The sequence below is a fragment of the Macaca thibetana genome, chromosome 5 (genome assembly GCF_024542745.1).
Source record: "Macaca thibetana thibetana isolate TM-01 chromosome 5, ASM2454274v1, whole genome shotgun sequence".
Classification (NCBI taxonomy): Eukaryota; Metazoa; Chordata; class Mammalia; order Primates; family Cercopithecidae; genus Macaca; species Macaca thibetana.
The window spans coordinates 69,864,338-69,890,735 of NC_065582.1; the positions used below are offsets into that span (position 1 = coordinate 69,864,338).

Here is a 26,398-nt window from a genome sequence, read left to right on the forward strand (position 1 = left end):
ATTATTTTATATTATGAGAATTAAAGAAGGTGACCTACGTAAGCCAAGCTAAGTACAATGCCTGGCATATAATAAACTCTCTGTAAGTGTGCATTTGCCATTGATTTGGAAATTAATACTATTAGCATTAGTATTAAGCCCATAAAATAGCTACAATTAAAATAGCATCTTCGTAGTTATTCTACATATTCTCAAAGTCATTTCCCCAGATAACTTCCTGTAAAAGTTTTCAGATTTCCTAATTATATCATATTTTTGGCTGGGCATGAAGTTCATCTATCACCTTTATTTCATTTGCCTTCCTTGGTGACCAGTCCCTTATCTGACTCCCCAGCCTTTTCTCTGTGATAGGATCAGTCACAGTCAAGGAAGCAGTACAGTTTCACAGTAAAAAGGAAGAAAGAAAGAATATAATAATGACTGTCATTTATCACAAATTTGCCCTGGGGTCTGTGCTAGATACTTTCCATAATTCTCTCATTTAATTCTCCCCACTGCTTACTAAAGCAGGTATTATCACTCTGATTTTACAGATTGAGAAACTGAGACACAGAGAGATTAGATGATTTGCCTAAGGACTTTAGGAAGAAGTCCTTGAAATTGTTCGTGTGTTTTTTTGTCCCCTTCTATGAGAAAAGATCTTAGTTTATTCACATTTTCTAAAAGATACACACTGTTCCAAGGTTTAAGAACCACTGAGACTACAGATGCTGTAAAAGTACTTGATATTTGTGCAGACAAATGGGTGCTATTGATTCCCAATTCAGGTGGGATTTATTTACAAGTCTCCCCGTCAGATCTAGGCAGTGTAGCTCCCAGGTCACTCAGCAAAGAGAGGGATTAAAAGACATCCCCAACAATAACACTTCGCCTATCAGAACCACAAGCTGCAGCCTTAGCTACTTAGACAACCTTCAGCATTTTCCCCACAACTTCTGTTTCATTCACTCCCTAAATCTCATTGTGTACTCTCTCCATTCTCCTCACCAGATTAAAATCTCCTGTTAAACCAGAGGCCATGTCTAATTCCTCTTTCTATCCATCCCCAAACTACAATGTTTTACACATTGTGACTTTTTCATATGTTTTTGATGAAACAGAAACTAAAGCTGTATCTCAAAGGATATCTCAGACGGGCATTTCAACCTCAATTGTGTCCTTATTACCCACAATAAGGACACAATTGAAAGACTGAAATTCAGCTAAGGCTCTTACCTTTCTCTGAGCTCCCAGAAAGTGAGGACTCTAAGATTTCTTGTCATATAACTGTAAAAGAAAATTTTAAACAGAATAAGTATTTCGTTAGGTAATATCTACTTGATTACTCCTATCTACCAGTCTCTGAAATAAAAAAATTTGCTCTGCTTTTCCTCCAGTCCCGATATGTGTGAGGTTTGTTTGTTTATTGATTCATTTATTTACTTTATTTCTTAGAGACAGAGTTTTGCTCTATCACCAAGCTGGGTGATAGTGGTGTGATCGTAGACTGTAGTGCAGTGGTGCAATTATAATTCTCTGGGCTGAAGCAATCCTCCTGCCTCAGCCTCCCAAGTAGCTAGGATTATAGGTGTGCATCACCACCCCCGGCTAATTAAAAAAAAAAATTATTTTTGTAGAGACGGGGTCTTACTATGTTGACCAGGCTGCATGTGTGAGGTTTAGATGTGTGGAAGTCAGTAGTAGATAGAAACTCTCAAAACCCAAGCCAATTCGAGAATTTTTCTTTTTTTTTTTGAGATGGAGTTTCACTCTTGTTGCCTAGGCTAAACTGCAATGGCGCAATCCTGGCTCACCGCAACCTTCACCTCTTGGGTTCAAGCGATTCTCCTGTCTCAGCCTCCCAAATAGCTGGGATTACAGATATGTACCACCACGCTTGGTTAATTTTGTATTTGTAATAGAGACGGGGTTTCTCCATGTTGATCAGGCTGGTCTCGAACTTCCGACCTCAGGTGATCCGCCGACCTCGGCCTCCCAAAGTGCTGGGATTACAGGCGTGAGCCACGACACCCGGCCGCCAATTTGAGAATTTTAAAAAAATAATAATAATCCACAGACAATCCCCCTCATTTCCGTATTTTCTCATATAGCTTTTCTATGAAGCACACATAAAAATGATAGAATAAAAGCTTAGTTATAATGATATGACTTCATCGCAATCAACTGTGGAACATGGACAATAAAATTATTTAATTTGAGTCTTTCTGTTCTCCACAAATGATCTTTGTCCCTTTTCCTTCAGTAAGGAGTTTGTTTGCATGAAAATATGAGTGTTTATAATACACTGGCAGTATTCTTTTTGCTTTCTTCGAAGACAATAAACACTCAAATTTATGTTTCCTTATTCATTGAAGTATTTGCTGGAATCTCATGTTCACATGGAGAAATGTAGTGGCAGAAGAAAGCAGAGGGCGGGAAAGTTCAGGAATGTGTCTAACTTGTTTTTAATTAGACCACGACTCACAGATCAATGAAAATAGAAATGTTTCAAAAGATAATTTCTATATGACTGAGAAAATGTCAATTGTCTAGATGGAAAAATATTATGAAATCTTGTGGAGTGGCTGTAGGAAGAGGCAGGGCACTAAAAGAGGTCCTCAAGCCTCCCTTTGGTGTTACCACTATTATGTGTTATTTGATGTGTCAAACCATATGACCCCCCATTGAAAAATGTGAATAAATTTTGCATTTTTAGTTAATAAGCATTGAGAAATAGAAGGTGTTTCTTTTTATTTTTCTTTTTTCTGTTTCTTAAGGTGATATCTATTTACCTCACTACATATTCTGGGTACCACAAAGATACCAGAGATTTCAAAATAGAAAATGTACGCCTAGCCTTAACATTGGCCCATAAAACTCCTCAAATTGCATCTTGTCACTCTTTTCCAAGTGAGTCCATCAAAAAGGTAATATCAATTTAATCATATATAGTTTTTGTTTTTATAATGAAATAGTCCCAAAAACCTGAGAAAATTCTTAGTTTTTTTCTTTATCTGAGAACCCATTCTATAATAACAATACACTGGATCTTAGCCAAAAGGCCGAGAAGCGACCTATAGTAATAATAGACACATACTGACATATTTCTTAATTTCTGAATAAAAAGCTGAAACTTGGAATAGTGAAATCAATTTTCTAAAGTTAGTAAAGGACAAACATTTTGGAGAAAAAGAATTTCTTTTCACTTTACAAATAATAAATCCAAACTGAATAAGTTAAAGAATTTTTTAAAAATGTAACGAAGTTTAGTTTCTGTTTCATCTTGTGTGCAGTAAACATTAAATTCTAATATATTCTCTTTAATTTTTTAAAATAGATAAAGCTATCAATGTTAAATATTCAGATTGTTACACACTTCTTGTTTGCATATCAACTTTTAAGTTAAATTTTTATTACAAAACTAATAAAAAAGAAGGAGCATTAACAATAAAAAAAAAGTGGCACATTCTAGTTTTCCAGTTGAAAGGAAGAGCACTTCCTTTTCTCATGATAACAGAAGCTCCCTGGATGGCTGACTCACATCTGATTAGAATTTGTTTCTCCCTCCAGCAGAGCAGTTATGTTGCTTCTCCCAGCAGCTGATTGGGTCAGTCTTCCTCAGGGTTCTCAGCTGACCCCAGGTTATTACATTCCCAAGGCTGAAGACTTTCCTTTTTTCCAGTACTTAAACTTCACTTCTCTCTTTAGACACGCAGGCTCCTTCCTCTGAGAGGTAGTATAGAAAGACTGCTGAATTATGGCTCTTTCAAACTGAACACTGATCTGTTCTTTTTCATTCCTGGGAGTAAATGGAGAAAGATATGTTTAATTCCTGATGTGAATTTGACCTCTGTTGTCTCAGTTAATAGAATGGACTTTTGAAATGTTGCACTAAAAAAATTGTTACAGTTATTGTAGTTCAGCTTTATTTCAAGAAAGCAAGCATGCCATTGGATTGAAAATGGCGAATAACATTGGAAAATAAAAGAATCATTGAACGAGAATTAACTCACTAACCCAGCTTATTTTTAATACTCTAGATATAGATTCTCCAAAAGAATGACATACTTCCCTAGTTTACATAGGAATGGACTAAGAAAGGTGTGTTTGGTGAGGGGTCATTTTTGTGGCTTACAACTCTGGAGAGTTATTTTTGCAGCCTGTGGAGCCAGACTGGAGAAATAAAGCTGAAGGTGCTTTGATGTCTAAATTCCATTGATAACTTTTAAGCAAAAAATAACAGTAGAGTGAGCTGTGGAAATAGTAGTGGAAGAGAGGGGATGTTTCAAGAAAAATATTCACACAATTATTTAGCATTGAGCTGATCAAACAAAACAAGATTGTGAGCCATTTTCTTCTATGAAAGAAAAAAGGATGTTTGCATTATTAATTTTTCTTTTCAACTGAGTCCAAGTATGAAGAGTCTAAGGTTGGCTGAATCTTCCTGTAATTCTCCTTCGGAGAAAGTTTCAGTGAGGAATTAAGAAAACCAACAGTAGGGAAAGGAAGCTATTTTAATAGGAATGTGGAAAGCTAGGGAGAAGGAGACAAGAATATAAAACAAAGTCGAAAAGGGAAATACCTCCAAAAATCTAAATTTCTTCTTCTTTGCTAGCCATTTCCACCTCTGACTCAACTCTGGTAAATTAAATGCAGTGGTTTTTAACCAAGCAGAAGCATTGGAACTACTCATGGAGCTCTGGCACCACACAGCTGCCACGATGCCACCCTAGGCTTTCTAAATCAGAATCTCTGGAGGTGGGGCATGGGCATGGGTCATTTTAAAATACGTTTCATCAGTTGTTCTGAAACATACTACTTTTTTAGTGTGATCCCCATTTACCCCAGGCCTCACCATCCTGTGCTTACAAACAGAACCACAATACCGCATAGCTCAATCTCATGACCCTATGTATAATTGCAGAGTCTCATTTATATATTTCTGTAGTCCCCAAATACATAGAACAGAGTTGGCAAGCACTCCTCCCAGATCTTTCTGCCTGGCATCTCTTGTGGAGGGCTAGCAGAGACACTTGAGAGTGATTCTTAACATTAGCTCCCTGTTCATAGTACCAACACCTATCCTGGTGCAAACCTAAAGTGCAAACCCTCAAGCTGAAACAACATTTATCATTTCAGAACCAGGCTGTGTTATCCCCAGATACAGTGAAAATGGTGCTCTTCCCTAACCTGTATCCTGCTTCATCACTTTGGCCCCTTAGCCACATGATAGGTGCCTCTGTGCCTGGGAAAAAGGAATCTTCAGTGTCCTCCTGCAGCCCCTGCCTCCATCTAGGTTCAGACTGAGACCATAAGACCCATCAGTAAAAGAGACAGCCTCTTGTCCATTTATATCCTTTTACATCTCTACCCCCACACACCCTTTTATTTGAAGACACTTTCCTACTATGTAAATTATTTCACTCAAATCACCTCTTTGAACTTTTAGATGCACCTTTTAAGCAAACACACACCAAAATTTAAAATCCCAGTTTAAATTGAGGTGATATCCTTATTACACATCATTCTTCTAAAATAATACCCTTTCAGCTGGGCGTGGTGGCTCATGCCTGTAATCCCAGCATTTTGGGAGGCCAAGGCGGGCGGATCACGAGGTCAGGATCGAGACCATCCTGGCGAACACTGTGAAACCCTGTCTCTACTAAAAATAAAAAAAAAATAAAAAAATAAAAAAAATTAGCCTGACGTGGTGGCAGGCACCTGTAGTCCCAGCTACTTGGGAGGCTGAGGCAGGAGAATGGCGTGAACCCAGGGGGTGGAGCTTGCAGTGAGCCAAGATAGTGCCACTGCATTCCAGCCTGGGCAACAGAGCAAGACTCTGTCTCAAAAAAAAAAAAAGAAAGAAAAAAAGAAAATAATACCCTTTCTTTCAATCTACCAAAATCTAGCTAAGTCCAAGGGGATCACATGTGTCAGGTTCAAGCCCCAGCTGAGGTCTGAGGGGAGTAGGTGGATGTGGCACAGTGAGCTAGAAAAACAGTTGAGAGACAGCAGGTAGATGAGACATGACTTTATTCAGCAAGTCCTTCACAGTGTCAGTGTTACATTTATACACCTTACAAAGCATAGTGGCTGAGAACCAGGTGATGAGCTTCTCTATGCTATGTCTACATAGCTGTGATTATATAAAGCATGGAAATGTGCACCTGCACTCCAATCCTGCTGAGTCATGCAGGATGTTTACCTCTGCCTATGCCTGCCTGGCTGCAGCAAAGCCTTGTTCCTTACAACATGGTCTTAGATCAAGTGAGTTGATAAATGTCAACCTCTATAGTTATCCAGAAAATGCAGTTAGCATCTTCATTTTCAAACTCAAGGCTCAAGAACCCTTGGGATTGCCACATGGATAAGGGGAGAAAAAAGGGGTTGAGTGGGCATTTGATAGAATATGTATTCTCAGATCTACAATCCAAAAAAAAAAAAAAAAAGAAACCTATTTGAAAAACTCCCTGTATCATGGCAGCAGTTCACAATCTCCTTCCCCATCCTTTGCTCCCTGCCTCATTTCCACTTCCCAAATCCTCTTGTTAGGATTTTTCATCTTTGCAAATGACTCCACCATTCAGCCAGTTCTTCAAGTCAAACACTGGTTGTCAAATTTGGCTCTTTTGTCTCTTTCTCCTCTCCTCCAACAACAAATCTATAACCAAGTCCCATCAGTTCTATACTCTAAATTTCTACTGATTTTATTTCTTTCTCTTCATCTCGACTGACTCTAATCCAGGCTGACATCATGACTTGCTGAGACTAATGCAATAAGCCACAGCTAATTTTCTGATATCTACATTTATACCCTGAAAATGTTTTATCTGGTACAATCAGGGCAATTTTTAAAAATATCTGCTTCTTCTGCCCTTAAAAATTTTAAAATCTTCCTAAATCCTCTGAATGTCAGAGTTTTCAACTATAAGTTGGGGATAATGATTCCTAAATTGATGGTTATTGTAAGAATTTGAAAGATTGTAAAATATATGCATAGAGAATGTGTATATAAAAAGCCTAATGCTGTACTTCACTTGGCATATGTCAGAAAGTATTATGCTTATCTTTTTTCTTTCTAAGGCAGCCGAGGACATGGGACTCAATGGAGAAACAAAGTTCATTTTAGCTCTAAACTTCTATGATTCTATGTCACGCAAAGAAGCTGGGATGTACCTAAATTTTAAATTTGATGTCATTTTTTTGTTGTTGTTTTTCCATTGGTAATAAAATTCGGAACCAGAGGGACACAAATATGATTCATATCAGGTTATGTCAAAGGTGATAAAAGTCACACTTGTCTTCATACCTTGCTCTGCCAGCCCCAGTTCTGTCATCTTTTGTTCTGCTGGCTCATGGGTTGCTGATGGATTGTTCAGGCTGAGGGGTCAAAAGAAGAGAGTCAGAGTTTCAATTAAGTCACCTTAAAACAAATTCACATAAGAGATTTCATATAAGAACCTCTCATCTCATCTGTGCCTCACTTTTGCTTTTTATTTCTTTTTTTTTTTTATTATTATTATACTTTAAGTTCTAGGGTACATGTGCATAACGTGCAGGTTTGTTACATATGTATACTTGTGTCATGTTGGTGTGCTGCACCCATCAACTCGTTGGCACCCATCAGCTCATCATTTACATCAGGTATAACTCCCAATGCAATCCTTCCCTCCTCCCCACTCCCCATAATAGGCCCCAGTGTGTGATGTTCCCCTTCCTGAGTCCAAGTGATCTCTGGTGGCTGATGCCTGTAATCCCAGCACTTTGGGAGACCAAGGCAGGTGGATCACCTGAGGTCAGGAGTTCGAGACCAGCCTGGCAAACATGGCAAAACCCCACCTCTACTAAAAATACAAAAATCAGCTGACGGTGGTGGCAGGCCCCTGTAATCCCAGCTACTTGGGGGGCTGAGGCAGGAGAATTGCTTGAACCCAGGAGGCAGAGGTTGCAGTGAGCCAAGAGCTTACCATTGCACTCCAGCCTGGGCAACAAGAGAGAGATTCCATCTCAAAAATAAAATTAAATTAAATTAAAAAGTAAGGTAAGCATGTTTGAAAGTAATATTCATTTTTATCACTCATTTTGATACTATTCTTTATAAAAGTAATCATAAAATTATTTCCTAATTGAGATATTAATATATAAAATTTTATGTAGTGAAAAACTACTTTCTACATAAATCTGACTTAGCTATAGATTTAACGTTAAGCAAAGGCATTGCCTATTCTTGAGACTACCAGCTATGCCTAATAACATAACCACAAACATGTGCAGAACAATTATACTGTTTAAAATGCTTTCATATACATTACCATTTATGATTTAACCAAATATAGTTATGGACTTCAGTATATTCTTTTGAATTGGTCAAAATGTAGAAAACACCCCAAAACTATATTCATATCTCAAGTAACTCTTATTAGCATTTTGCTGATAAATAAATAGAGCATTTTACCAGAACAATAAACATAGGTTTTAAACAAATATATAAGAAAAATGATTTCTCATTTGAAGATAAAAATGCACATACCATGGCTAATATGAATCTTATTTCATTCACCATTTTAAATATATAAAATACAACCTGCACTATAACCTGAATGGGGTCACCCAGGGCACTGGCCAGATAGCGCAAGGCTTGGGGACTAGAGCCTGACATGTTAAAACCAGGTTAGGAATTCCGCAAGAAGGAGCCAAAACTCAGAAAGGAAATGGAAGGTCCAAATCGTTGGTCTTAAAAAGCATGAAAAGTCATGGTTGTAGAAACCAAGTATGAACAGCAGAACCAAAGCCTGGATCAGAGCTGGCAATGAGAATATAATCCAAGGGGCAAATAATAGGTAGAAGTGGACTGGAATGGGAGCATGCAGAAAGTCCTGGGATTACTGGGTATGGAATTAGAGTGTGAGTTGTACACCTTCATCATTCAGCTGGTACCAAGGCATGAGGGTAGCCCTTACTTAAAGATGCATGTAGGAGAAGAGAGATAATATAGACCAAGTCTTTTTTTTTTTTTTTTTTTTTGAGGCGGAGTCTCGCTCTGTCACCCAGGCTGGAGTGCAGTGGCCGGATCTCAGCTCACTGCAAGCTCCGCCTCCCGGGTTCACGCCATTCTCCTGGCCCAGCCTCCGGAGTAGCTGGGACTACAGGCGCCCGCCACCTCTTCCGGCTACTTTTTTGTATTTTTTTAGTAGAGACGGGGTTTCATCGTGTTAGCCAGGATGGTCTCGATTTCACGACCTCGTGATCCGCCCGTCTCGGCCTCCCAAAGTGCTGGGATTACAGGCTTGAGCCACCGCGCCCGGCCTAGACCAAGTCTTTTTAATTTTAACTATATACCTCGTTATGTTGTTGTTAAAATGCAATTCTAAGAGATTTTCTTTTCTTTCTTTTTCATTTTTCCTTTTTTTTTCTTTTTGATACATGGTCTTTTTGATACACTCTGTCACCCAGGCTGATCATAGCTCACTGTTACCTCAAACTCCTAGGCTTAAGCAATCCTCCCACCTCAGTCTCCCAAGCAGCTGATACTACAGACATGTGCCACCACACCTGGTTAATTTTTTGTAGAGATGGGGTCTTGTTATATTGCCCAGGCTGGGAGATTTGATTTCTTATCCAGAATGTTTTAGAGTAGTCATGCAATTGCTGACTGCTTCTTATTGATCTGAAATACTCAAACTAAGATTTTTAGGAATCACATTCTGTAATTAATATTTATAAGTGGTTGGGCTCAGTGGCTCACACCTATAATCCCAGCACTTTAGAGGGCAGAGGCAGGCGGGTTGCCATAGGTCAGGAGTTTGAGATCAGCCTGGCTAACATAGTGAAACCTGGTCTCTACTAAAAACACTAAAATTAGCTGGGCGTGGTGGGGCATGCCCGTAGTCCCAGCTACTCGGGAGGCTGAGGCAGGAGAATTGCTTCAACCCAAGAGGCAGAGGTTGTAGTGAGCCGAGACTATGCCACTGCACTCCAGCCTGGGCAACAGAGCAAGACTCTGTCTCAAAAAAAAAAAAAAAAAAAAGTAAGTAATTATATATAAGTACTTAGAATGATTATTAAATATATACTAAATTAAAAGAAAATTATTTACATGTCATTTTGAAGACACTGAAACTTAAATTCTTCATTTTGATAGACAAGAAGAAAAAAGTATTTTATAAAAGCAGCAGACCTAGCAGTTTGACTGGCAAATGATAAATATTAAAAATTATTTGTTGATTGAACAGTGAACTATTTCTGATTTGTTGTGATTTAGAATAGGTCCTTTAAAAGTCTTATCACGGCACTTTTAGGAAGTAAAGAAATAATTACTACATTGTGATGTAACTTTTTGTTGTTGTTCTCCTTTTTACCTACATGTGTTGATATAATTTCAGCACAGCCATTTACATGATTCGGAAATCTGACTTTAATTATACACATAAGGTCTTCTGAAACTAAGAACTGTGCTTTATTGTCCCTCCTTTTAGTTCTCACAAAGGATGTTTCTGCCTTGTGTTACTTTTGATTTGTCAAACATACATTTTTCTGAAATATCAAACTGTGTTTTGTGAAGTTAAAGGAACATAACTCTCCTTTAGAGGATGTCAGTTGGTACAGGAAAAATGACATGGTAAAATGGCTGCTCAAAGGTAAGTTTTCAAAATGCGTATCTCTATTGACTCTGTGAATTAACTTGATCCACAAATCAAACTCCAGAACTAGTAGCAAGAAATAAACTGAAGGGCATGAAAAAGGAATAGAAACATGCTTAGATCTCAAGGGAAATTTTAGGAAAAATGTATAACACTACTAAGGGCCTGAAAAATCAAAAGCGGTACTTTACTGCAACTTGACACCAACGTGTGTCTTGAATTAAATATTTGAAATAGCATTGTTATTCAGAGGCAAGTATGTAGATGAAAAAGAAAAGGTAAAATTCCCCCAACTAGTACTAATACAGAAAGCCATTTCTCTTCTCCTTTATTCCTGACCCCATCCCACATAATAGAATTGACCTTCACTATTTATTGGCCCAGAAAGAGAAATCACACATTGCCCCAAAGGTTGACTTGCCAAGAGTAGGAAACAGTTATTCTGGGAATTAAAGAGCATTGATGAGTCTCTTGAAAACTGCACCTACACTTCTTGGTTCCCTTCTTTCAGCTCCTATTTTTCTATGCAAATCAGTGCAGAGAGTTTTTTCCTAGTTCCAGTGCAGCCGACAATGTGGCTGCTGTAGACATGAGCGACTGAGGGACATGGTGATGTTGATTCAATTAAAGTCTGATCATCAAGAATGAGTTCAGGGAGCTAGATTCTTCTGTGCCCAGAACAGTACTTATTTGCACTCTCCTCAGATGCTGCATTGGAAATTTAATGTAAGTTTTATGTATTTGTTTGTGAACTAGGTGTTTTCCAATATCCTGAGAGATGGCTTAAAAAAAAAATACACACACAGCTGCTTGTACATAGTAGAGAGACAAATAGATCAAGTGAATTGTAGTAAAGCTTAGTTGAATCTTTAAACTAAAAAGATGGCATCACCATCAGCAAAAAAAGTCTTCAGAATCAGCCTGAAACCTCACCCAAGGCAGAGGTACCCAGAGTGATTTTTAACATGGAAGCTTTAGAAATTGTCAGAAAAAAGACTTTTAGAGACTGTCTGCTTAGCTTCAACTGTCAAAAAAAAAGGTGATGCTAACGTTATCTGTTTTCTTCCCTACCTCACTTCCATCTCCCACGACACACACATTCAAGAATAGGAATGGTCCCTACAACGCTTAACACCCTCTGGACAAGGTCAGTCAGTGGTCGTTCATTTATCTTCCTTCTGCTCTTTCCTCAGACCAGAGATTCAAGATTTGAACATATGTACACACTCGTTTGGCTAACAGTACAGCAAATTCCAGTACTCTAAGGATTAACTAGTCACTTTATTTCTTTTGGAAGGCTGTGCTATAACCGAAGCCCAACATTTTGTTTATCTTCCACTGTTTATCTTCCAAGGAGCATGCTCCAATGCACTCATCATGACAAAGTACCTGCTGTGGAAATGTATTTTAAGATTGTGAAATATGAAGGCTTTTTGGAGGAAGAGCAGTTATTATCTAATTTTAAAAAGTTTTGTTCCTTTGTAGAAGTGGACAATATATAAGTTTCTTAGAGATTTTAAACAAACTCAACTTTATTGAAGTAGCATTTCTAGTCCCTTTTTTGTGTATAAAGTTAAACAGATCCACCTTCATGGTAAATGGATATTTGAAACTAATAAATATAAACAAATTCCTTTTAAGTTAATTGCTTTGACCTCCTCTTCCTACGACAACACTTTTTGGAGAACTGCTAAAAAAAAAAAAATAGTAAAAGAAATACTTGTGTTTCAGAGCTCTTTATTTCCCCTGGTCAGGCAGTAGTGTGGGTTCTGAAGAATAATACAAAGATTCAGTGGCAGGAAGCTAAAAAGAGAATAAAGAAAAGCAAAGATGACATAACAAACCACCCCACAAGCTCTCCCATTAATCCATGAATGACTGAAAATGGATTATGAGTGAGCTTATTTTTTTGTTTCAATTGACAGCTAAGGAAGAGTAGCTTTACAAAATTTTGTAAAGCATGATTGAATGAAGGCTCTCTCAAAATTCTGAAGTCCCTATTTTTTTCTCTAAATTAATGTCAACACTAGAACTGTTTAATGTATCATTGAGAAAAGAAATTAGTAAAATTTTAGTTTCTCCTCTAGATAAAGTTTCATGAAAATAAATAGAAAAAAGGAAATTCAGTGACTCTATTCCTTGGCATAATAATTAGATTTTTGGCATTCAAATATAAACAAATAATTCTAATATGACATAAGTGCTATATTCAAAATACATGTAATGAGAAGACAGATTTAAAATGTTATTAATGGCAATGAAAATATACATTCTTAGCCTTTATTTGACTTACATGTTATTCAATTAACATTTATATTCAACATTTATTGATTGTATATTATATGCCAAATATTTACATTTTAAACAATGCCAACTTTTATCTCAAATGTTCTTTTGAAACAAAGATTATTAAATAAATGAGAATTCATGGAGAAAGACAATGATTTGCCTTGGGAACATCAGAGGGAGAAAGAATTCAGAGGTCTAACTAGAACCAGAGGTGTGTTGGTAAATGTTTTACCACCCGTTCTCCACTACCCTGATTTGTAGTGTTTGCCAATTAGCATAGTGTAAATGTGAACACCATGTCTGATTTCAAGCTACCAACCTGACATTACTGAAAGCAGAGTTGGAAAGAGATGCACACAAAGAATTCTCTGATCCATTATGAACTTCCTGTAGCATATCACTGTTAATACCCAGCAAACAATGGCTTTCTAGGGTCACCCTATGACTCTATTCATGACTACCTAACAGTCAGGATTGAGGGGTTGAATAGCTTTGGAGAGTGACTCATAATTGTCCATAGACATATTTACATAGGACCCCATTATCTTTATCTCTTTTCTTCTCTGGATTTTGGAGCATTCACTCCCATATCCTGGCTCTCTTTAGCCTTCTGCTACATTAAGCACCTGACCTCTGTTACTGTAAAGAGAAAAGTAGCTTCTGCTTTGGGAAGCTGGCAATAACTTTGAACTACTTCAGCAAAATGCTTCCCCATTTTGTCACACAGAATATTAAAAAGATATATAGTCAGGGATGAGATTTAATAAAATTAATAAATGTTTCTGCTTCATCAAGGATATTCTTAAAGAATGCTTGCAGTTTTTCACTGAGAATATGTAGAGATGAAGAATTTAATGACTATAAACACAGTTTAGTACATCAGCCTTGATTAGAGCTAAATTTCACTGCTTTTGTACCAGCAGTGAAAATGTCAAACACAATTTAAAGGGCCAATAATGTCTTAGTGTGATTATGAAAATAATTTTTACCCTGCAGATCTCATGAAAGGATCTCCAGGAACCTCTCGGGACCCACAGATAACACTTGGAGAGCCACCCCCCTAGCCCCAAGTCACAAACATGTCTTGGTTTGGTTATTGCCATCGCCTGCTAATCAGGTTCCCAAATTCATTCTGGCCTCCTTGTAATCCATTTACCAATGGAAGCCAAACAGAGCTTTTAATAAGGCAATTCTAGTCATGTCATTTTCTATTCAAAACCCTTTTACGGCTTCCCGTAGTCTTAGGGCAAAATTAAAACCTTCACCATGGCTGAGAGAGGTTTTACCATCTGGTCCCTGGCTATTACCCAGCCTCATCTCTCTCAGATCTCCTTAATCTATTTGCAGCAGCCACACTTGCTTCTTTCTCTTTTTCAAACATTGCAGATTAATTCTTTCCCCCAGGGTCCTTGCACATGCATTTTTTTGTTCTTGTAATGATTTCTCTATGTTTCATTTACCTAATTCGACCTATCCCTTAACTATCAATTTAAATTACACTCTAAGAGGCTTTCCTTACCTGAATTCCATCAGATTAGGTTCCCCCTCATATGCTTTAACAAGCAGTCTTGTACTTATGTAATTAATGTAGAACATTTTTTTATTATTATTTTTTGAGATGGAGTCTCGCTCTGTCGCCCAGGCTGGAGTGCAATGGCATGATCTTGGCTCACTGAAACCTCCACTTCCCGGGTCTGAGTGGTTCTCCTGCCTCAGCCTCCTGAGTAGCTGGGATTACAGGTGCACACCACCATGCCTGGCTAATTTTTATATTTTTAGTAGAGATGGGTTTCACCATGTTGGTCAGGCGGGTCTCAAACTCCTGACCTCATGATCCACCAGCCTCAGCCTTCCAATATAGTACTTATTTTTGAGGTCCTCCATGAGACTATAATTACTCTCAAGGAAAAGACTATCTGTCTTGCTCTTCGTTGTATCCCTAGTGCTTGGCATAGATTAAGGACTTTTAATGTTGTCTGATTTTACTTAAGGATGTCACCTAAAATGAAAAAGAAAGAATTGAAAGATTACCTACACATAAATATCAGTCTGTCTGCTTTTTTGAACGTGTACAACAGTGACTTGTGGCCCTTTGAAGGAACAAGAAAGCACCTTAATCTAGCTTTGAATTACTTGACAAAAATAATAATAATAGTAAAAGTAAAGAAAAAGGAAACTAAGCAAACTGGAAGGTGCAGAGAAGGCATCTCTCAACCGCAAGAATTCAGAGTTAAGATTATGGAAGCCAGATCAGGATAGCTGTACTCAAAATTGAAATTCAATCCTAGTAATGAAGATTTTGTTCCAGTGATACCTTAATCCCTCTTCTCTTTAAGATGATGACTCTCCAAGGAGGTTGCTGAGTTTTTCATTCAAATAGACTCAGACCATCTGCATACAATGTCCAGCAAATGTCTGAGCTTTAGCAGTAGGCATAGCTTAGTCCCAAGCATGGATTTCTACTACACTTTATCCACTTGTTTTATTCCCTTATCTGTTCCTCCATGCCAGATAAATATTGAAGTCTTGCTCTAGCTCTGAGTCAAGTCTGTACTTCTTGACTTTCTGAAAAAATTATCATGCTCCCAAGCGTAACTCCACAATAAGTTTTTCACATCTAGAAAATGTTGTGGCTCTCTATTAAAGAAACATGTGCCAAAAATTAAGTAATTCCAGGAAGGCTCAAAGTTCTTCTGTAGATTATACTCATTATGGCTTGAGCATGCCTTAGGCTAGGTGACGACCAGTATGTAACTGGACGCAGTAGCCTAAGAAGATATTATTTGAAATTATAATTTTCTATATTTATTTTTTGCTCAGTTCAAACTATGGCACTAAAATGATTCAAAACCTCCTAAAACACTCTGGTAAATATTCTCCATTAATTCTACTCAAGATAAAATTGATGCATCTTACACAATGAAGTATATGAACAATTCATAGTAAGTTGTAAAACTCACGGTCACTTGGTGCTGAAAAGGAAAGCTTTGTTTAAATGGCTAAATATTTTTTTATAAATGTCTCAACTACACTTAGAAGCAAATATGAGACGTTATTTCCTGTAGTATTTTTCCCAAAGCTAGAGTTTGTTTTAATAAGGCAAAGGTTAAACACTGCAGTGAATTATGTCTGCACCAATGTGCAAACACCTTTTTCTTTTTGCTTGTCCTTGCAAATTTTTTAAGTCTGATATTTATTACATCATGTTTGAAAAAGAGACAGATTAAAGCGAAGCTTGAAAAAGAGAAGATGGTGACTGGAAGAGATCTAATTACAGTGACCTAACACAATTGGGTCAGCAAGAGGGTAAGAATTCATGCATTTATAATGGGAACTTTTCTGGAACGTAGCTGATACTGTGCCATTGCCTTGGAAACCCACTCAGATGTAATCAGTCATTTTTTTAGACTATGTTTGAGACAGGAATCCCAAGTTGAAAAGTTCAGGGTAGGATGTTAGTATCTAGGGGAGAGCTAGTGGTTGTGTTGGAAACCTAGAAATCAAGAGACAACCGAAGGGGCTGATCGCTGAAAGAAAGAAAGCACCAGAAATTCCAATCCTGTAAGTGTGGAAACATCAAGGAAAAATTCAATCTTCTGTGGCAGTTAAATTACATTGTTATTTAAAAATTTGGAATATACCTTCGTCCATTTATATTTGCTGTTTCTAATTTCCTTTTTTATGTGCAGCGTTTAATTTTAGGCTAATTACCCAACTGATGAATCACATAGTACTCCCCAGTAACATTCTACCTCCTTTAAGGACCTTTTTACTCACTGAAAGCTATAAAATGAAATAACTCATCTACAATATATCATAGACAACTTTCTTCATCACATAAAAGCTTACTCTGCAATTTGTGAATTATCCTGCTTCTTGCTTTTGCTTTCCTTTTTGTCTCCTTTAGGCTTGCTTTGCCCATCATTAGCACCTTCTCCAGAGCTAAAGAAAGGGGACAAGCAAGGCTTTAAAATCAGTCTAGTCATGGTATTTATTAATGGGTGGTTTTGAGGAGGGACCAGAAAACAAGAGTTTGCCAGCAAAAGTGAGGTTTGTAAATTATCCACAAGGCTAATTGATTCACGTGATCAATTCTCCCTTTTTTCAGAACAGCACTGTCTAATGGAGCATTTGGATATATTCTTATCTATGCTGTTCAATGTGGTTGCCACTGGTCCAATTGAGTAACTGAATTTTTAATTTAATTTCATTTTAATTTTAATACATTTAAATATAAATAGCCACACATAGTTAACAGCTATCAGACAAGATAGTGCAGCTCTAGAATATGTCTTTCTAGTTATCACATCCAGCAGTACAATATAATTTCATAAACTCCAAATTTACTATTTTGGAAACCATAGTCTTTTCACATGGATTGAACTAGTTTACCATTGACATTTGCACTTTGAAGAAAATGTCAGATAATTGCATTAATAATGTAAAAACCATTATAGATTAAAAGTTTAACTTTCATAAGGGCATGTGCTAGTTATAAGAACTAGCATAAAACTATTAGAATTATTTATAAATTAATATAAATAATTGATAATAGATCTGTTAGATAATGAATCACTAACGTGAAGCAGGTCTAAAGGAAACTCGAAGGCATCCTTTATTTATTTATTTATTTAAACTGTATATGCCAGACATGGGATTAGTGCTGCAGATTTTTTAAAAAGACTAGCCATCAAGAAGCTCATTTATCTTTTCAAAAATATCATTAGTGCTTTATCTAATGTATTTTATATTTCATACCTTTTATATAAATAGGACTGAACTTTTCCCAAATTAGTACAAAATAATGATGTTTTTAATATTGTATTTAATTGAACTTTGCAGTGATTATCATTTATGTGCCTATAAGTTATTTTAGTATACTATATTAGCGTATAGTACAATCTTATGGTATATCTGTATGTATACAACACATATATAATTGTTTTAAATTTTCTTTACAGATTTAGGTAACAGTTAAAAAATTTTTCCAGTATTTAAACCCTGATTTAGTTTTGTTTACAGCATATAGCACTTATGTATTAATATAAGTATATGTAGTAATATAAATACTGCATTACTTATAGTAAGTAGTATAACTATACTCATATAACCATATAAGGTACAATGTAACTTTATGTATACTTATATAACCATAAGAATAAACATAAGTATTAATATATGACTAATATAAGGATAAGTACTAATAGTTTCTTCTTTTAATTTCCTGCTTTAGTTTTTTTTTTTTTTTTTTTGAGACAAAATTTTGCTCTAGTTGCCCAGGCTGGAGTGCAGTGGTGCGATCTCGGCTCACTGCAACCTCCGCCTCCCGGATTCAAGTGATTCTCCTGCCTCAGCCTCCCGAGTAGCTAGGATTACAGGCATATGCCACCATGCCTGGCTAATTTTGTATTTTTGGTAGAGACAGGGTTTCTCCATGTGGATCAGGCTGGTCTCAAACTCCTGATCTCAGGTGATCTGCCTGCCTCAGCCTCCCGAAGTGCTGGGATTACAGGCATGAGCCACCGCGCCCAGCCTTAGCACACCTAATATGTACACCTAATATATACAAATATTAATAAAAATGATGACTTGATTTATACTTAATGAAAATTAATATGTTAACTTTTTCAGGAATATTGACGATGGGCTATAGAGCCAGATAGCCAGACTATTCAGTAACTAGTTTTCTCACATCCCAAATACAACCCTGAGCAACCCTCAGCTTATCTGTGCTTCAATTTCTTCACTAGGAAAGTGGAAAATAATTACAACCTCCTTATAGGGTCATATTGAGAAATAAATAGAAAGATTCATAGCAAGTGCTTTACATAGCCCCTGATACATACTAAGTGTTCAATAAAACTTCATTATTATCGTTATTATTAAAAATATTGCAAGATAAACTTAATAAATTTGAGACCCTATGTCACCTTTTTCAAGGTAACAGTGGAGAAGGAGTTTGTCAATGCTCAATGTATACTATACCAGGTGGTATTTGACTACACACAAAACTGAATTAGAGTTTAAATACTGGAAAATTTTTACTCACTAGTGTCTTTACTTTCTTGTAGAATATTAATTTACTTACTCTTTTCCTCTAAGACTGGAAAATTCACAACTTTTTGTACTTTATTTTGAAGATTACCTATTTGACATGGAGTCATTACAGAAGATGTGTCCCATGTTGAAAACAATTTTTTTTGCTGGCAGACATGTATATGAAATTGAAAATATAGGTTTTACTCAGTATGCCTATAAAAACAAAGAATGAATATATTAAACAGTTTTAAAACTTCTAAGGAAATGCTTTTGCAAATAAATACAATCCTAGAAAGGATGTAATATTTGAGAAAAGCTCTGGCTCAAAAGCGTGATCAGAGATTTTCAAGTAGAGCATTGAATTAGATTTTTAAATGCCACCATGTATTCTGTAAACAGATTTAGCTGACAACACAAATTAAATTGGAAAAACTGAACATCTCAGTTATGTCAATTTGCTCAGGCCTCAAAGATATACATCTTTGAAGTCATGCTTAAGTCAATACTACAGTACATGCAATACTTCATGAGATCCATTTAAACCTTACATTTAAAAGTACACACTTGTAATTCCACCACTTAACTTTAGTCTTGTAGAAGACTTGAAGGAAACAACCGACTCCAAACTACAGAACTCAATAGGGAAATGTGGGCAGTAAGCCAAGTGTGCTTTTGAATCTCCATTTCTCTCTTTGTATTAATTTTGAGAACATTAACTGCTATGAGAAATAAACTTACAAATACAGCAGAAGTTTATTTCTTACTCACATAAAGTCCAAAATAGTTCTCAACTGACAGATGATCTCCTTTGAGCAGAAATTCAGAGACCCAAGCTTCTTCGAGTATTGGCTCCATTGTCTTCAACATGTTGCTTCCAATATGGCCATCCTTGTCTTCATTTAACAAAAAAAGCAAATAGCAAGTAGTTCAAGTAGAAAGATTTCCTAGACCAGACCTGGGAGAGAGACAAATACCACTTCCATTTATATTCCATTGGCTGGAACTCAGTCATACGGCCACACCTCACTGTAAGGGAAGCTGGGATATGTAGTCTAAAATATTCCTAGAATGACAGTCCCCAATGCCATATGATTCTTGATAAGCCTACAGAATATAGTTTCTTCTTAGTCACTAGTCATCTCCCAGCTGCTTCTGTTACCTCTTTAATTGCTAGAGGAAATCCATCCCATTAATTCATTCACAGTTATGTGTCAGCCCTGGATGTGCATTTCAAAAGCAGAGGGCTGAAGAATGATTACTCACTCCATAAAAAGACAAATGGAGGAGTTTTTTTTTTTTTTTTTTGGGGGGGGGTTGTTTATTTGTTTGTTTTTGGTAGATAGGATTCAAAAATATTTGAAGTAAGATCTACTTAGTTCATGAATAAGGCAAGTTCTAAAAAGCAGTCCGTTTCTTAGAAATAGAGAGGATACAAATTAAAGAATAAATATTATAAACAACACCTATTCAATTCTGAGTTTTTTCTCATTTCTTTAGATATTCTTAATGTACAGTATCATTGGTTAGTGTGTCTATTGGTATTGGGTAAAAGGCACACTTTATCAAGCCAGTGAGAGACCACTGTGTCTTAATTCCTATGTTGGATTAGCATATATAAGAGGTCTCATAGAAATCTCCAATGCAACATGTTCCAAAACTGAAATCTTGACTTTCCTCCACAAATCTATTCCACCCTCATCTCTTCTCTTGCCTGTTGATGCAACTCTATCTTAAGAGTTGCACAAGACTAAAACTTTAGAATCTTTGACTCCCCTCCTTCTCTCAGACCTCTTATCCAAGCTTCCAGGAAATCCTGTTTACTCTACATTCAAAATGCCCAGAATAAACACCAGCTTGGGAAACACAGCAAGACCCTGTCTCTATTTTAAAAATAATAAAAATGAAATAAAAATTTTTAAAAAAACAAAATACCCAGAATATGAACACTTCTCCTCATCCTCATTCCTGGTTTGAGCCCCCATCATTTCTTACAGGGATCACGAAATAGCCTCCTAAATACTTTTGTGTCTGTAATCCCCACCCCTAAACATAAACACACACACTCACACACACACCCCTACTCTCGACTGAGGAGCAAAAGTAGAAGCAGTGAAATTAGTTAGGAGACCACTGTACTAATTCAGGTAAGAGATAACTCCCACTGTTCTTCCCTCACATGGTCCACTTCACCCATATTGACGTCTTTGCTGTTTTTGGACAAATTAGATATTCTCTCACCTTTCTTACTAATGTCACCATTTCAGCAAGGCTTATCCTGAGTGTCCTATTAAATATTCCAATGTGCTACCCAGAATTTCCAAAACCTCTTAAACTTATTTTCCTTTTAATGTAATTATGTAATGCTTACTAACATAGTTTATAATGTGCATACTTCTTTGTGTTTACTGTTTGCCTCTCTTCTAGAATGTAAGCTCCACAAGAGCAGATATTTCTTTTGTAGTTTTTTTTTTTTTACAGTGCTGTCCTTCTAGTGCCTAGAAGAGTACCTAACACATAAAAGATGCTCTGTAAATATTTATTGAATGTTCAATGAATTTTTCTAAACAGAAATATATAGTTTAAAAATTGATGATCCTATCAGGTTTAAGCTTTTCTTGTTCACTATCACCTGGTAGAGAAGATTAGTCAAAATCCTTGGGACCAAAGTATTTCAAGGTATATTTGATGGAAAAATAATTTCACAGAATATTCTTGCCAAATAAGCTTATGATACATAGCCGACCATACCTCCCTCTTGGGGAGTCTATTCCACTGTAAAACAATCTTTGTAACACTAATCCAGCACTTCCCAAACTTACTTAACAAATCTCTTTTTTCATGAAGTGACTATTAGAATTGCATGGAATTAATGCTCTAGGCTCGTGATGTGAAAATAATAATATTTAAAATGGAGTTTAGCCCAGGAATGTAAGATTGGTTCAACATTTGAAAAGCAATCATTGTAATATACCATATTAATTGGATAAAAGACAAAAATACATGATTGTCTCAATAATTTCAAATAAAACATTTTACAAAATCCAAAATCCTTTTATGATTGAAAAAAAAAAAAACACTGAATAAATGAACATATTAAGGGATTTCCTTAACCTGGTAAAGGACATCTACCAAAAAACCCCTACAGCTTGCATTATAATGGTGAAAGAGTGAAAGGTTTCCCCCTATAATCAGTAACAAAAGAATTTCAACTCTCACCACTTCTATACCTTGCCAGGGAAACTAGGCAAGAAAAAGAAATAGAAGTATCTAGATCAGAAAGCAAGAAATAAAATAATGTGTATTTGCAGGTTGTAATTTATATATGTAAAACACTAACAAATTCACACTCATACACACACACATTACAGCTAATGAGTTCAGCACAGCTGCAGAACACACTACCAATATACAAAAATCAGTTGTAATGCTATAGACTAGCAATAAACAAACTAGAAATAAATGTAAGGAAACAATTCCATCGATAACAGCTTTATAAAGACTAAAATACTTAGGAATAAATCTAACAAAAGAAGTGCAACATGAGTACACTGAAAACTACAAAATTTCATTAAATCAATAAAGGCCTAAATAGAAAGACATTTTATGTTTCTGGATTGAAGGACTGAATGTGTTAAGATGGCAATGCTCCCCAAATCGACCTAAAGATTCACTGCAATCACTATCAAAATACCTGTTGACATTTTTTTTTTTTGCAGGAATTGACAAGCTAATCTTTAAAATCAAAAGATCCAAAATAGTAAAGCCAAACTTGAAATACAACAAAACCAGAAAACTCACACTTCCTGATTTCAAAACTTGCTACAAAATTATATTAATCAAGACAGTGTAAACAGGCAAAAGGATAGACAGGTAAAGGAAGAGAACTGAGAATTTTATCAACAAATTAATAGCAGAGATTCAAACCCAGACTGGACAAAAAAAATCCATGCTTTCCCTACTACCATGTAAGTCTTTTTTGGTTATCATTGTTCTCTATATTCTCCACAACACGTAACCTAGGGCCATGTACCAACTGATGAATGAATGAGCAGCGCTTCTGGTGATAATGTCTAATCCTATAAGGCACTAAATGGTACATAAAGAAGGACAATTTTATTTTTAAGTACAACCCAACAGTTACCCTGCAGCTAAAGAAATAAATTAAAAGCTATCATTATCTATGTGCTGAATAAAAAACACAGATGGAGTTTCTATACTCTAACACCCTTCATCTTTTGGTAAAAATATGAGAATTGAAAAACTATCAGTCAGAAATATAGATACTATCTTAAGACCAAAACCAAAATTAGATTAGCCAGGAGATATCACCTTATATTCTCACTTTGTCTGCTAGCGTATCATGTTCAATGGGGTTAAGATAAGTATTTGCTAAATGGGAAAAATAGTTTATGTATATATATATATTCATCACACACACAGTTATACACTCCCCTGGGAAGTCTTGAAGAGCACTGTAACTTTGAAGGTCCTTGGAAAATTTCTGTCTTGGAACAAGACAGTCCAGGAGAGTTTAACATCATCAGTAATTAATGTGCAAGATGACAAACGTACCTCCTCTGACTCAGAAAATGAAATGTTTCCACAATCAAGCCTGAAGTTAGCAGTGTTGAAGTACTAAATGGCTTTCTAACAAATTTAGACTTGACAGTTACTTTGTCTTTCTCTTGTCTTAGCAGATTCATGCTTAAGAAGGCCACATATTCTCCGGCTACTCAGGGAATACAGGCCAACCTACCCATCTGCCAGGCAGCAATTCAGGGTGGGTGTCCTGCATATCCAGCTGTAGGGTTATATCCATGTAATTATATACATGGGTATGTAATAAAGATAGAGGAAGGGTGTCAGGAGGAGATTGTGGGTGAATGTTAGGCCAAACTTCTCAACTCCTTATTAGTCTCCTTTTATAGACTTGAGGGCTAACCACATGCAGTGGCACACCTCGATAAAAGTGAATCATAGAAATGGAAATAAATGCATTATCTGGCACACATTTTTGGCTAATTTCTTTAGACAATGTGGCTCAATTCTCTAGAATATAAACAGTTGTCTTTTGTAAGGCAGTAATGTCTAATAGGTATTTGTAAAGAATTTCTATTTTATCTAATATTATGATATAAATTATATCATGTCCAGGTAAAACAAATAGCATTTGAATATTGGTATTTCAATGTCACTGACTGTAAAATCAACAAGAAAAGTGTGCTTCATTTTCTGGAGCCTAAATTTTCCCACTTACAAAAACAGCAATAATAAATGTGTTTTCTCTATTTCTTGTGTTAGTAAGAAAACTTGCACATATCATGTAAAATATTACTTTGATATGAATTTAGGCTTGAGCAATGTGGGCCTCAGCTAAAAGAGCAGGACCTTATAGGGTACCTTCTTGAGAGCCAAACTTTAAAAGCTAATCTGCCTTTCTACCCTTGTTTCTCCTCTGGTCTTGTTTTATTCAGGTCTTTTAACTTTTTATATTACATATATATTTGTAAGATACCTACCCAAAGTCACTTTGGAATAAAGGGTGGGTATAAATAATCAAATGTTATTGAAATAATATCATCATTAATTGGGTTGTCTTGAGCAATGCTGGGTGATTATGGGGATGAGGAAACAAGGGAACAAGGGAAAATCCTAGTTCACTGCTTAGGAGCACCAACTTGTTAACCACTTAAAATGCATAAATCACAAATAATAAGGCTCTTCTTAACATATGGGAGACATTTTTTAATTAAAAAATGCTGGAAATGAGAATTAAGTATTTATTAATAGCCTATAAACTACATGCTATGTGCCAGACACTATTCTAGCTGCTTTATATGCATCAGTTCAAGTAATCCTTTTAGCAATTCTCTCTTCTGTTCTATTACTATCACCATTCTCATTTTACAAACAAGGAATTGAGGATCAGAGTGGTTAACTACCTTGCCTAGAGTCACACTGGTACAAAGTGGCAGCCAAAGTTTGAAGCCAAACAGGCTGGCTATGGGGTCTTTTATGCTATTCCGCAGCCTTACTTCTCCAGACAGCAGAAGACAGCTGGGTACACAGCTCTCTGATTCTCAACTCTGAAGGCTCAGTGGTATCATCTTGGGGAAGGGTGGAAGGTGGTTAAAAACACTTCTGAGCCTAGGCCCAACTCAGACATTATTGTCTATATTTTTTAAAAGCCTCCCAAGTGATTCTGTTCTTGCACCCTGGGTTAAGAACCACTGAAATAAATGAACCATTGATTTCTGTTCATAAACTAAAGAGCAGCATTGACCTTAAAGGAATAGTCCATATTCTGAGCATGCTCTTCAAAATCTTTGGAATATAAAAATGATTAACTTAAAGGCAGTGTCATAGTAATAAAACGGCCAAGAGAATAATAAATCATGACCCAAAGAAACAAGCCGTGTACAGGCCCCACACTGGCACTCTGCTGAGTAGAAAAAGACACCATTTGCAAGAGTAGGAAGTTATCACCTATATTCAAGAGAACATAGAAATAGCTCAGAGGTGAATGCAGACAGATCAAGCCATACCTCTTTTACATCGTTCCATTAGTAGAAATGGAGATAAATACATTGTAAGACAGCTACCCATCCAGCTGAAGTACTGCTGTATTTTCTGTTTTTACTACATGAAAAAAGAATGCCCTTTTTAGGTTTTTTTGTTTTTTGTTTTTTGTTTTCTTTGAGATGGAGTTTCACTCTTGTCGCCAAGGCCGGAGTGCAGCAGTGGTGTGATCTCAGCTCACTGCAACTTCCGCCTCCCAGGTTCAAGGGATTCTCCTACCTCAGCCTCCTGAGTAGTTGGGATTACAGGCATGCCACCATGCCTGGCTAATTTTTGAATTTTTAGTAGAGATGGTGTTTCACCATGTTGGCCAGGCTGGTCTTGAACTCCTGACTTCAGGTGATCCACCCGCCTTGGCCTCCCAAACTGCTGGGATTACAGGTGTGAGCCACCCTGCCCAGACAAGGATATCCTTTTAAAACTACTTTTTGCAGTCAAAATTATGCAAAATATCTTCGATGACTTTAATTTGTGATAGATGATGGCAGAGATTGAAGGTAGTGAATTAATGTACTCTGTACTCAAAAACCAGACTTTATCTGTAGGAAAGAGTAAGGCAGTAAAGGAGCAAGAAAAAGACTGAGTAAAAGAGAAAGAAGCTGAACAAAGTATTAGCAAGTAATAAACCAACGTGTGTTTCCCCTAGGGTTGTCGATTCCACATAGAGACATATGACAATGTGCCTTCCATTGTCAACCTTCCCAATTATTTTAGTTCCTGGAGTTTTCCAAATGCACAAAGTGTTTAACAAATTTGCAATATGTAACTTACTCATTGAGCTCTTTATGGCATAGTTCATTCCGCACTTCTAGATGCAAATGTGTTAGGTGCCAAATTCCTGGAAAAAAAGAGTTATCCTTTTCTCAATAGTG

The 26,398-nt window shown here is 36.5% G+C and overlaps 1 long non-coding RNA gene across 1 annotated transcript; it reads right to left on the minus strand.

The window, feature by feature from the left end:
* On the minus strand, positions 1 to 26,398 carry LOC126955612 (uncharacterized). The gene is made up of 3 exons (XR_007726002.1): positions 26,298 to 26,398; positions 7,289 to 7,359; positions 1 to 1,266 (listed from the first exon to the last, which is right to left on the minus strand). It is a non-coding gene; the product is annotated as an uncharacterized LOC126955612 (long non-coding RNA).